The sequence below is a fragment of the Mirounga angustirostris genome, unplaced genomic scaffold (genome assembly GCF_029215605.1).
Source record: "Mirounga angustirostris isolate CCGP_5_RB_7025 unplaced genomic scaffold, mMirAng1.0.hap1 SCAF_15, whole genome shotgun sequence".
Classification (NCBI taxonomy): domain Eukaryota; kingdom Metazoa; phylum Chordata; class Mammalia; order Carnivora; family Phocidae; genus Mirounga; species Mirounga angustirostris.
This window is the reverse complement of record NW_026991723.1, coordinates 24,690,156-24,704,393: the sequence shown is the minus strand read 5'-3', so window position 1 is coordinate 24,704,393 and position 14,238 is coordinate 24,690,156. Positions and strand designations below refer to the sequence as shown.

The following is a 14,238-nucleotide window of genomic DNA, read 5'->3' as shown; positions in this document are numbered from 1 at the left end:
GTGGGCATACGGCTGGCTGACTGTGTCTAAGGAGCTAAAACAGCACGTGTGTGTGTGTGTGTGTGAGTGTGCACGTGGGCATGTGTGTCCCTGAGCAGACGGGGCAGGCATTTTGGGCTTTGCCATTCAATTTCCTTGCTTTGCTTTAAAAAAATTGTCAGTTGGGTTGCATCAGACTTGGTTATTTTTCTTTATGAGTGCTTCTGTGAATGTCTTTAAATTTCAGCCTAAGCTTTTTAGAGGGGTATTCACTGGGAAGAATAAACATATCATGGCTTCGCTTTATTTTTTTATTTTCTTATCGCAGCACGAAATGCGTGCAGTAAATGCCTCAAGTGTGCTCTCTGAAGCCAACAGCCCAGGTCAAGACGAGAGTATTTCCATACTCTGGAGGGATGGGGCCTTGATACGATCAGTTTAGGAATATATTGAGTTTCCAGTCTCAGTGAATCACCACTACCCCTCCCTACCACTGCTGGTCTGGTTCCCGTTTCTGAATCTTCCTAGAAAGCTTCTGAGGTGAAGCCCGGCACTTTGTTACCATCTGTACCTGTTTTCATGCCCAACGAAGCTAAGGTTGGTGGATAGTGCACGGTCGTGGAGGGCAGAAGGGCACGAGCATGGGGCAGAATTTGTTGCCTGGAGAGTTCTAGAGTGCGAGCCAGAGGCCTGGGTCCTGGACCCAGTTCTGTCGCCAGCCAGCGCGGAACCACACTGGGTCTCGGTTTGATTTCTGAGGTCCTGCTCCGTAGTTTGATGACATTATGCTTCCAGTGGAACTGTGGCCGTTCATGGACAAACAATAAGCCCCATCACCCCAGAGTTCAACCAGGAAACTGATGTGATCGGGGAGCCAGACCAGATGTTTCTCTTCCAGGAGACGTTTACAGCGGGTCACCGGCCTCATTCTGTCTTCCCCGAGGCCATGGCCAGGCCTCGCAGCAGGCCGGATGGAAGTCTGTGGAGCCATTCACTAGTTTTGTGTTAGGGTTTTAATTTTTTTTTTTTTTTTTAATATTTGCACTGGGTTTTCAAAAGGGTAAAATGTGGCAAATTATACTACTTTCTATACGGGGCCGTTGGCTGGTGGAACCTTCGTTCTGATTTGGCAATGCTTCCGCGCCGGGACTTTGTTAAATATTTTGAATGCGGCCCCCAGCCCCTGAGAGCATTTGATGAGACCCCTAGTACATTCCTTCAGTATTTTTCTCCCCGATCGCTCGGCTGCGCACAGCTTCCCCTGGCGAACACAGTCGTGTTTCATGTGAATAAGACCCCAAGGCCCGTTTGGGTCCATCCCTGCTGTCAACTGAGCAAGACCACAGGCTGCAGGAGATCCAGAAATCTCTAACTAAGGGTGGATCTGCTGTCTGTGTGCTGTCCCTTCACCTCTTCCAGCCCCACCAACCGAGCCGCAGGAGAGCCCAAGAAGAAACTGCTAGTCACCTCTAACTCCTCGGCTGCCCCAGTAGTGGGGAGTTTGTGGAGACTAGGTGCATCAAAGGGTTTGGAGGGCTGATCGTCTTAGCCTAAGGGGAGTGGAAGCTTGGAAATCAAATCGAATTTCAAGCATCTTTTCCCCTCTGTGGGCTTAGGGAGGGGATTGGAGAGAGGCTCACGTGCCTTAATTTACTTGAGTGATTGTTTCTATTCTGAGGTTCATGCAGCTCTAGAGACTCAGCTGATGCTGACTTGCTCCCTTGATGGCCATCCCCCAAAAGTTGCCGATGTCCTTTTCCTCCTGACCTTGCCGGGGCTACCATTTGCTCGGTGGCATCTGAGGACCTGGTGCTCTGCCGGGTTTGGCTCTGCTGCTGGGGAACGTAGCTACTCTCAGGTGGGGTGGTCATTGTGGAATCATGACTGTGGTAGGGTTTGGGGCTGGCCTATGTGAGCTGTTGCTCTTTATCTCTTATGGGCCTCTGTCTGCCACTTACTCTGATCCTTGGCTTAAGGATGCCTTACTCGGACAGGCAGGGAGCATAAATGTGCAAATTGGGCTGGGGAAAGACGATAGGGAGTAGTGGAGACTGTGGCAGAGATGGGCATGTCCCTCATTAGATAAAGATGTTGATTTTTAGGCATGTCTTTCAGAGAAGGGTATTTAGGAATTCCTCTAGGAAGATCAGGAAGGTGTTTAGGCTGTAGGGGAAGTAACATTGAAATTGGACTCATACATACTCAATAACCAACTTTTAGGTATTCAAACAAAACAAAACAAAACAAAACAAAACAAAACAAAACAAAACCCAACAACAGTAAAACCCAAACTGACACCTGAAGGCATTTAGCTTGGGCCCTGAGAATTTGCTACTTCCAGTAGAGTTTGAAAAGAAAAAGAAACATTTATCGAGTGCCAACTATGCAACAGATTATGTGTTGGCATTTTTGTAAATATTATCTCACTTAATGCTCACAGCAGTCCTGTGAAGCAGGTCTCTCCTCTCCAAGTCTTAGATCAAGAAACTTGGGCACAGGGAGGACAAGTCGTTTGGAGTCACACAGCCAGAACATGGTGGCATTAAGATTTGACTTCTGTCTCCAGTCCAGAAGCTCCCACCCTGCACCATGGTGTTGCTGGGTTTGTGGTCTCCGCTGCCCTCTGGATTCCTCCATTGCCGGTGGGTGCCCTTTGCCCTTTCTGGAGTCTGCGTACTTTGGGATGATTGACTTCCCGACACCAGGCTCTTACCCTTGCCACCATGGCACCTTAGGCCTGTGGCTGGTGTTCAGCCAGCCTGGCTTGGTCCTAAGGTCTGATCACCTGTCAGATCTCCTAGAGTTTGGATCCCTGTCTGCTTGGTTTAGGTGTTTGCTAAGTATGAGCATGAGCCTTAGCCCACAGACCGTGACCATGACCTCAGGGCCTGGAGGCCCCTCCCAGGACCCACTCTGCAGAGAAGGACAGCTGTCCTGTTCTCGTTTCATCTGAACCGTGATGTGCCGTCCACGAGGAGGTTGGCAGGTGCCAGGGCTTGTGAGGCGGGAAGATGTCATTCACTGTTCAGCATTGCATTTTCCTTCCCTTTCACATGTTCTCAATTATAAATAAATGAGAACATTTGGAATCCAGTAAATTTAACACCTCCTCCTCAAGTGCCCCAGAAATGCTTTCCTGTACATGGGGCAGATGAAGAACAATTGGTGTGAAGTACAAGGAAAGGACTTCCCTAATTGGCAGGTGTTTTCTTGGGTGTGGATGTTGGCAGCGGTAGACTGGGATTTTTATTTTCAAGTGTGGGTTATGGTTTTGCTGGGAGATCTGTGTTTAGGGTTACCTAAAGGCAGACTGCGTGGAGTGGAGCGCTGGGCTTTTGCAGAAGTCACGGTGGGATCAGACCTCATGCCTGGGAATGTCCTGCTCTGGGTGGTCCTGTTCCTTCTTGTGTGCTCCACTCGCCATGTTAGGCCAGACGGTGGGAGGGATCCGTGTTCTTATCTCCCCTCTGCTGCCGAGTAAGTTGCGTGCCCTTGGACAAGTTCCTAATCTCTCTGAGCCATGGTTCTCCTGCTTACTAATAAGGAGAATAATGGAAGCCCCTAGAGTCATTTTGAAGATTAAATGTGATAATATCTGTAAAGCGCCCCTTGTGAACTCTGAAATGCTGAGGGTTGTTTACTACAAGTATCAAGCCCTTCACCACAGGCTGTTAGGCTTGAGTTTGGATGTTTGTTCCAAATTATGAAGTAGGTAAAGGAGTCTTAGCTCCTTCCCACCCCCTCTCTGGTTATCAAAAAGCCCTGTAGCCCATCAGTTTGCTTGTCCCAGAAAAGCAATTTCCCCACTGTGTAAATATTCCTGATCTCCAAACATTTCCTAAATCTTTCATCAAACTCAATTATCCTTCTCCTTACATTTCCTCTTTTCCTCAATCCACACCTGTGCAGAGCTCTGTATGATTAGACAGGGTCAGCATAAAGTTCTCTGCAAGGATAAACAGTGAGGCATCCTTTCCAAGTATATTTGCTTTCTCTCCCAAGAGCAGAAGAAAGTAGTTTTGCTAAGTGAATGGATTTCAAAGGGTGAACTCGTATACATTTGAGATGAGACTTTGATGGGGAGAGGAGAGTCCCCTTCTGGTGCTCTTCGCAGCATGCCCTTCAGATGGGACCCCTTTGACATGGCTGATGCCGGCCAGCAGTGTCTGGTTAATTTATATCCCATGTTTTTTTATATAGGAGTTGAGTTGGCTAACAAGGGATACTAGAATAAAGTATTAAAACATTAAGAAAGAATACAAAGTAAGAATCAGGATAAATGTAAACTCAGTGGAATGTCAAGATCATGGGAGGAAGCTGAATGCTATTTTGTAAGCTTTATGATTTACACAGTTGTGGGGGTGGGGAGGGTATGCATTTGACTCTGAGCTTCCTGGAAGGCAGCTTGGAAAAGGGAATGCAGTCTAGCCATGAAAGCAAAAATTCATTGGTTACTGCCAGATGGTGGAAGGGATCCGTGTTGCAGAAGTCACGAAGGTAAAGATTTCTCAGGGCTTAACTCCACCTGGGGGCTATGTAGACAATAGCAGACGTAGTCAACAGTGGCCTTAACATCTTATGGTGAAATCAGAAGCAGGTTTCTACCTCTTGTTTCTTGGCATGCAACTTCCCGAACCCGGTGTAATGGTAGCCTGCCACTTTCGGTCAATGTAGCCTAAATATACAGCTTTCTATGGCTGTATTGACTTTGGTTTGGGGCACTGAGGACTGACTTCCGTAGAGCAGAAGGATGCATAATTTTTGAAGGAAATACTAAAGATAGCCCATAATGCTTCCTATTGTGCCTGGGAAGATTTGAGGAGGACAGGCTGTATCTTACTCTTGTCTTGAATGTTCCAAGGCAGTCTGGCAGCCCCGAGTGTCTGTATTGGTGACATGGAGGCTAAACCAGACCTAAGCTTGATTTTATGTGTAAACATGGTCACTTTGGTCAGGGGCAGGGGAAGATCATTGGCTTGTCGGGGGGAGCTTGGAAGATCCTGGCCTTCTGGTGGAGGTCGAACCCCAGCCATGGCCATGCCAGTGCGTCTCCACACCTCCCGCTGGTAAATCTTGGTGTCCCCAGTCCACTGTGGTTACCGCAACCTGTTCACAAAGTGGAAGGAACATCAGGCTAATCAGCTCTAAGTGCAGACTAGATTTTTTTCCTTTGCATTAATTGCAGCATTTGAACATTTTTTTAAAGTAAGCAAAAACAAAGAAATATATTTTTAGTGACGGAAATACCCTTGTTTATTTTGGAAATGATAAAGGCTAATGTCAAAAAAATTAAAAGGAGCCCAGTAATCTCCTTCCATGACTTTGAAAAATATTGTTTCTTGCTTACCAAAGAAATGCGCTCTCATTAGACACAATACAAAAAAACTTAGAGTTACGAAAAGTCATTTGTGATTCCACTACTCAGAGATAATCGGTTAACGTTTCCTTCCATTTTTTCCTGTATTTATATCTCTTTATATATACATCTAAAGCCATATATATTTTTATATTGATAGCATATCTTCATAGATTAATGAGAAGATTAGTATGAACTACTGAAGATTTGAGGTTCCAAAGGGATATTCCAGATACACCATTGGGAATAAAGATGGCAAGGTAAAGAGTTGTTGGTGGATAAAATGGGAGGGATAGAGAGGGGGAAAGAGACGGGGGAAAGGAACACTGGCTGAGTGTTGACTTGGGATAGGGATAGTGCTGGGGATTTACCTTACACGCTGTGATTTCTGTTACTCCGGGAGGTAGGCTTACAGAGTCAGGGTTCTCAGGGATAAGAGCTCAGGCTTAGGGGCCATTTGGATCCAAATTTGCATCTGGCTTTACTTCCTGCTAGTTTAGAGCCTCATTTTTCTCATCTGTGAGATCCATATAAACCCTTCATATGGTCATTGTATAAAGATGTCATGCACACGAAGCACTTACACCCACATCCAGCAGGCCCTCACAAAGGGTAACTATATGTACTGTAATTCTAAATATGAGTCAACTGAGTCTCAGAGAGGGGGATATGCCTAAGATTACACAGCTAGTAAGTGGTAAATACAGGACCTGAACTCCAGGCTGTGGTACTTTGGAGCTCACATTCTTTATATTGCACTAGGTCAATGGCTAAGAAAAAGGATTATATTTATTCAATCAGTAGTCCCGCATATTTCATTTCTTCCATATTAAACGTCCGTAGGGGTTGGGTGCCAGTGCTTGGGAGTTCATATGGGCCTTTTCTGGCAACTTCCGGGAAAGTGAAGCATTCTGTTTGTTGTTTGGGTGTAAAGCTCCCCTTCTGTGGGGGCATCTCTAGCTGATGGCATCTGCAGATAACAAGGGAGAAGGATTAATGTATGTGTTTGTTTTGCCTAGAAAATGGCAATGAATTTCATGCTTAGGGGTGCTTACTACTATTTAGCAATGAAGCTTTTTTTTACACTAGATTAGGAAACAGATGTTATCTGGTCCATTGAAGAGTTTTAAAGGCTGGAAATACTTAAGAGTTATTTTCCAGGGCTTTTGACTTCAATTCTTGGATTATGATTATTCTGGCTGGGGCCCAGCACTCTAGAGCTTTTAATCTGCAGAAATTCTTTTGTGTATTTATCCTACTCTGCTCAAAGTGACCTTTTAAATCCTTAATTCATGGAAGCATAGCTCAGATACAGGAACTGGCATTATTTATTTTTTCTCCTTTTAAGTCTAAACAATGAATGTATCAGGGTCCTTGCCTGGTGAACTGCCTTGGGATCGGTCTATTCAGTTCAGTCCAAATCTTTGGTTTTTTTTTTTAGGCATTCCCACCTCCCTTTCAAAGGTGGCATTTTGAAATAATAAAAACAGAATCACAACTGCTAGAATTCATTGAGTACTTATTCTCTTAGTCAGGATGGGATAGGTCATGCTGCAGTAACAAAAGCACTCCCATATCTCAGTCGCTTAATATGACATTTCTTGTTCATGCTATAATGCACTATGTGGGTCTGCAGCGGGTTTCTGCCCACCACAGTCACATAGTGACCCAGAACGACAGAGGTTTCATCTTGCATGCTTCTGTGACCACCATAGTAGTGGGAAAGGGGGAATGATGAATGGAGTGAATCCCCCCCTGGCTCCTTAAGCTTCATTGACCAATGCAGGACACATGGCCAAGACCGACTTCAAATGGAGAGGAAAAGTACAATTCTGCCACGTGCCTGGAAAGAATGGAATATCAGGATACATGGGCGCTGCCCTAATGACCACCACACCTCCAGGTGCCTCACATAGATCATCACATATAATTCTGCAAGGCACAGGTTCCTGTTTCCATTTGGTAGGTGAGAAAATATTATCAGAGAGAGGTAAAGTGAATTGCCCCCGGGCACATAGGGTTGCAATTGAAACCCTGTGTGTCTGATACTAAAATTTACACACTTCCCTCCATGTTATACTGCCTTTGATAGCTTAGACTTTCACCTTTTTCCCCAACTGGACATTTCCCGTGGGTAATAATGTTGCCAGTTAATCCTCCTCCTGTGATCCATTTTTGTATGGCCTATGATTATTGAAAATTGCCCTGGGGGGCTGGGTGTGACGATTGCTGACGGCCCTGTGAGAGTGGTCCAGCTGAGAGCGGGTCCACCGCATCCTGTTTGCAGGGACGTGGAGAGTCTTGAGGTCACTAGAGAAGAAATGGGGGTGTTTGGGGGCAGTCAGAAACTGGACAAATACTCTCCTTGGTCATTGGGATCTAGGGACCACTGCATGCCTGTCACACCGACGTGCTCTAGTTTACATTTACAAGGGAAGCTTTGTGTTTTATTTATCTAAGTGACAATTTTGTCAAAACATTTCCTTGGGCATGCATTGGATTGCAGAATTAGAGTACAGGTGAAGTGCTCTCCTTGACGTGACCCAGGCCAGGGGCCAGAAAGAAGCAGTACTCATTCACAGATGCCTTTTAAAGCAAGTTCACATGTGTCTGAGATGCAGCTCACACACGTGGGTTGGAGTCTGCAGGCATCTCCTCCCTTTATCCAGAAGTGTTTTCTTCCTCTGGGCAGTGGCCTTTTGCAGCTCTTCCTTGTTGGCGAGGAAGGCTACACCAAGGCACGGCCTAGAGGCAGGAGCAATCCCCAACAGCCTCTGAACTTGCGACACACGCAGTGCACAGGGTGAGGAAGCCTGTTTCTACATCTTGCCCTTGATGGGATGGTGTGGCCTAATTCACGCTCTGTGTGGAGAAAACTCACTCTTTGCTGAGACATATACACTGGATAGAGGGAAACTATCTGTGCCCCCTCCTAAGCACCCGTGTTCAAGAACCAATTTTAGGACTTCTTCTGTAAATACCAATCATGATTTCCCCCAGATAGCTGGAAAGGGTTTATTTCAGTAGTTTAAAAAATGGAATTCCTAGGTTTTTGTCCCTTTGGGGGTAATGCCGTATGTACTTAGCCACCCCATACTTTGTGGCTTGCTTTGGAAGGTACATTTTCTTTTTTGGGGGTAGGGGAATCCAGTAAGGTGTTTCCTTGAGTCAGATCTTTTCCTGGTATGCTTAATAGTAATTTAGCAGAAATTTTTAGCCTTGCGCTGGCACTTGCAGCCTCCCTAGGAGTCCGTTTATAGCACCAGAACAGCCAGTGTGGGGGAGGCAAGGCTGAGAGTGGGGCCCCAGTCTTCAAAACGAAGTGTGTTTCCCACATGTGCCCTCGCATGCCCTCATTCTTTCTTCTCTGGCTTCCTTTTATTCCACACTGCCTTTTGTGCTCTTGAGGACACCCCTGCTTCATTCATGTAGCCTTGGGCTGTCACTTCCAATGACATGCACCTTCTTTCAAAATGGTAAGTCTGATAGGAGCTAAGAGCCCTGGAGCAAAAAAGAAATAGATGCAAGTGAGTCTTGTCTTTCTTCTCTGCATATTGTTCTGCTTCCATGGAAGACCCAGATCTGTGCCCCTTGGTTAAATGCTGAGCCTTAGTTAGCCTGGGTAGCGGATGGAAGGTCTGTGGAAAGAGCCATTTGGTGTTGACTGGAGGAGGAGTACGGTGACCTCAGTGGGTGGCGATTGACCAGAGACCACTGTGTGAGCCAGATGGAGCCTTCCCAGGCTTCCTCAGATTTCGGAAATAATTTTGAAGCTCAGGCTTCAGTGAGAAGAGTAGAGCAGGCTTTTGTTTCCAGGACAGGAGGATGGGTGGATCAAATGGTAAGGAAAGTCTTGATGTATAATTTTTAATAAATTGGTGTTATGATTCTTATACAAACATACACTGAGCATGTTAAATGAGCATTTAACTCATTAATGCAACAACTAACAGGATGGCAAAGTTGATTCAAGCAAGAGTATGGAGACTTAAGTGTACATAGTCAATTAAACCAAATCCCGAAATAAGATCTGCTGAGGCACGACTGAGATATGCAATGTTATATAAGGTGACAAAATCACAATCTTTGGCTCCTGGGACAAAAAAATGGGTCAGAAATCGTTTGCAGTTTGTCCCTCTTCCATGAGCTAACGTCTAACTTCACAGAGTCTGGCCCCTAAGGAGTGATAAATATTAAGTCAAGCCAAGGTATCCTCTGTAAAGCATCAGGTACTTTTACGAGGCTTTGTCAGACAATGTTCTATATGACTTGGAAAGGGGACCTAGTCATCATTATGCCCTATTTCCAAATTTCAGATAATTTTTCTTGACAGTACCAATGGGACCATTGGACGGTCTTCTGATTTCTTGTTTGACATGTATTATAAATGGTTAGCTTTTTTATCGGTATCTATGGCCTAAATGTTGTCTCCGTTTTCTCTTTCTTCCCACTGTGTATATTGTGACTGATTTCAGGACAATGGCTCCTAGGAAAACCATAAGGATCAATATTCTTTTCCTGTCCGGGGTGCCTGGGTGGCTCAGTCGTTAAGCGTCTGCCTTCGGCTCAGGTCATGATCCTAGGGTCCTGGGATCGAGCCCCGCATCGGGCTCCCTGCTTGGCGGGAAGCCTGCTTCTCCCTCTCCTGCTCCCCCTGCTTGTGTTCCCTCTCTCTGTGTCAAATAAATAAATAAAATCTTAAAAAAATATATTCTTTTCCTGTCCAGCTCTCTTGTTGTTGTTGTTGTTTTTACCCCCTTAGTCCAGATTGGAAAACTTCTGTCTTAGGGTAAAAATGTATGGCACAATTATTTTGGGGAAGGTATGATTTAGAAACAAAACTGTGTTTTTATCTAGGCCCAGAACAGAGTTTTAAACAAATCTTATGAAGTAACTGGCTTCAGTAAAGGAAATGACTATTATATCTTTAAGTTTATTTATTTTTTAAAAACTATTTTATTTATTAGAGCAAGAGGGAGTGCACGAGCAGGGGTAGGGATAGAGGGAGACGGAGAAGCAGACTCCCCACTGAGCAAGGAGCCCGATGCGGGACTCAATATCCCAGGGCCCAGGGATCATGACCTGAGCCAAAAGCAGATGCTTAACCAACTGAGCCACCCAGGCGCCCATATCTTTAAGTTTATAAGCAACATTTTTTTTTTAATCCTTGAATTGAAAACTTTCAGATTCTTTCTTTTTTTTTTTTAATATAATAAATTGAGAGTCACTGTTCAAAATTTATTTGGTATTTTAGTTGGTATGACACTTAGTTGGTTGCATTGTCTTTTTACATTATATGGCCATGTACACTATATTCTGACATACATGGTACACAAAGTAAGATCCTTTAGAACAGTTATGCACAATACACGCAATATTGAATTTATACATTGGATCCCAGGACATGACTGACTGGAAAAGATGGACTAGGCATGTCGGGTGTTGGGGGAAGGAACCCGAAGTGACAGAACACACAGTAAACACACATCTGGTGTGAAGAGCAGCTGCAGCTCTGGCCGTGGTGCCTCTGAGACGGTGGGGCTAACTTACGTTAACCCCTTTAGGGCTACAAAGCCAGGTATCATCAGCATCAGGATACAGCTGCAGGGTTTGGTGAACCACTGCTATTTGGAGCTTTAGGAAACTGACGTTTTTTCTTAGGCCATTTTAATATTACTTGAGTAACAGATCAGATAATAAGGACAATATACACAACCTCCAACTAAAATCCTGCTGTAGTCTAGACAGTGAAGTGGTACATTAGAAAACTTTAAAACTGCAGCTCCTTTTGGATCCCCCAAAGTGTATCTGCACTCTTCTTCAAACGGGCCTCCTCCTCAGGAGTCAGAGTCACCTTCACAACGTCTGAAATTCCATTCTGTCCCAAGATGCAAGGGACACTAAGGAAGACATCATCTTTAATTCCATAGAGACCCTTAATCATGGTGGAAATTGGATGCACCCGCCTAAGATTCTTCATTATACTCTTGGCCAGATCTGCCACAGACAGTCCAATGGCCCAGGAAGTGTAGCCTTTCAGTCTGATCACCTCACAGGCACTGTCAACCACCTGTTTGTGAACCTCTTTCCACTGTTCCTTATCTGCATCAGTGCCTAAGTCAGGGTGCAGATTCTTTAGAGAGACGCCAGCAACGTTCACTCCACTCCATACAGGCACACTGGAGTCTCCGTGCTCCCCAAGGACCCACCCGTGACAGCGTAATGAGTGAACTCCCAGTCTTTCCCCCAGTAGGTAACGGAACCGGGCTGAATCCAGATTGCAACCACTTCCAATAATACGGTTTTTGGGAAAGCCACTTATCTTCCAAGCCACATAGGTCAAGATATCCACTGGATTGGAAACGACAAGCAACTTGCAGTTTGGGCTGTATTTTACAATATTAGGAATGATGAACTTAAAGATGTTCACGTTACGCTGGACCAAATTAAGACGGCTTTCTCCCTCTTGCTGACATGCCCCAGCTGTGATAATAACCAGCTTGGAGTTTGCAGTCACATTATAATCTTTGCCAGAGACAGTTTTTGGTGTTCTAAGGAAAAGGCTGCCGTGCTGGAGATCCATCATCTCTCCCTTCAGTCTGTCTTCCAAGACATCAACAAGAGCAAGTTCATCTGCTAGGTCCTTCATTAAGATACTGGGATAGCACAAGCCATGCCAACAGCACCAACCCCAACAACTGTAATCTTATTCTGGGGGGTATGTTCTTCCTTAAGAAGATTCTGAATCAGCTGATCTTCGAGAGTTGCCATTTTGGACTTAGAACCAAAAGGAATCGGGAGGGCACGTCGGGCGGGCGGGCATCAGCGGCGCGCGAGGCTGGATCCGGACTTGGCGGCAGCGGCTCCCAGGTTATTTCTTGATTGCCTCTGGAAGCAAGGTTTTCTTTGCTAATGGGTTTATATCTTAGGCATGAGCAGGCACACAACACAGACACACATACAATAAATCTTATTAATTTAGACTTCATCAAAGAAAAATGTGTGATTAATTCAGACATGCTAGATTCTTATTTAGTTGAAAGCTAAATGTCATGAAGCCCTTTGAGTCCTTTGTAATGCCTGGGTCAGTTACTTGATCTAATTATGTTTCAGGAGCTATGATTTGCCCCCCAGTGTGATAGAACAACAAACGGTTTTAATGGATTTCCATGGTCATTTCTTTCTTTTGGTAGGAACATCTTGTGGAAGATGCTGCAAAGTCAGGGTCCAAGATCAAACCTTAGAAAAGGGATTTCTGGGAATAGGGGTAGGGTAAGCTGGAGCTAGAGTGAGGCTAGGAGCCATGAGTCAGAAAACAAGACCCAACTCTGTATTGTCCACAAGATACATATAAAGACATACTTGGATTAAAAGTAAATGAATGGAGAAGGATGGACCATGCCCACACTACTAAAAAAAAAAAAAAAGTGGGAGTAGCTATATTAATTGCAGACAGAGCTGACTTCGAAGCAAGGAAACAGAGATAGAGATAGACAGTGGCATTACATGATAAAGAGGTCACTTGCTCTAAGAAGATTTAACAATCCTCAGCATGTATGCACCAACTAGAGCATCAGACTACATGAGCCAAAGCTGATAAAACCACAAGGAGAGGGACACCTGGGTGGCTCAGTCGGTTAAGTGTGTGGCTCTTGATTTTGGCTCAGGTCATGATTTCAGGGTCATGAAATCGAGCCCCGCATTGGGCTCTGTGCTCAGTGTGGTGTCAGCTGGAGATTCTCTCCCTCTCCCTCCCCCTCTATTCCTGAAAATTAAAAAAAAAACAACTTCAAGGAGAAATAGATGAATTATGGCTGGAGACTTCAATACCCGTCTCTCAGAAATGGGACTATGAGTAAAAGGAGTCGGTGTGGTGTGGGGCTGCCAGGAAAGCATTGGTGCTCCAGGAATCCCCGGACATATGCATGTGCAGTGTGCTCTTTCCCTAATAACTAGTTTGTGGGGATTTAACTTTTATTTCAAGCTGGGTTCTAGGTTCTAGGGATTTCGGGGTGGTTCGCCTGGTCCAGTTTCTCCATATTGTGGTCTGAGGACCATACTAGGGTCATTGGGGCAGGGGGTTGTTAAAAATATGTAGATTCATGGCTTTGACCTCCAGTTTACTAAATTGGAATCTGGGGTTGGGTGAGGGAATCGCCATTTTAAACAACCCCCACCCACCAGACAATTCTCATAATTTGAGAACCACTGAAATCAATGTTGTATTACTTCTGCTTCACCCCTCCACCGTTGTCCCGAATAAAAACAAAACAAATGAAACATTGTTTCATTGAAATCATCTTGACTTCTTGTTAAGGCAAAAGATTTCAGTTAAACTCATTCATACCAAGGAGTAAATGCCTAAAAGACAGTCTTTCAGAGGGTGTTTATGGTTTAGGGAAGGGTTTCGTTATCCAGGGTGACTCACCAGTGAGGCCTGGCATTCAGGGAGAGCTTTTTGATCGGGAGCCATGAGCATTCCCCACTCGCCTGGGTTGCTGTGGCTTTAGACCCACTTTTGAGAGGCACCAACTTTCTCTTAAGTAGGATACTTGATTTCATAAGAAATTCTCTTTTCCAAACTAGGCTGGACAAGAGGATTTCCTGCACGTGCCTGGATATTTGAGTTCAGTAGGCCCCTGGGCACACGTTGACTGAGAAGAAATAAAATGGAAGTCTGTGTGTAATGCTCATGTCATGTCCTGAGAGCCAAGCACGTTTATACCTCGAGTGTGTATTCCAGTCTTTACTGTCATTCACGTGTGCGGGTGTGTATGTTCACTTATGTACATGATGTATGTGATGATATGGTCATAGTCTATAAATACATCCACACAGAGAGAAAAAAACAGTCACTGGTGTGATCCAATTTCTACAGGACTGAAGCTCTGAATGAGGAACAC

At 44.9% G+C, this 14,238-nt stretch overlaps 1 protein-coding gene and 1 pseudogene across 3 annotated transcripts in view; one reads left to right on the top strand and one right to left on the bottom strand.

The window, feature by feature from the left end:
• FRMD3 (FERM domain containing 3) overlaps positions 1-14,238 on the top strand; it is a 301,850-nt gene that overhangs the window by 82,353 nt on the left and 205,259 nt on the right. The gene's annotated exons all lie outside the window — the stretch shown is intronic.
• On the bottom strand, positions 10,553-12,219 carry LOC123849592 (L-lactate dehydrogenase A chain-like; annotated as a pseudogene).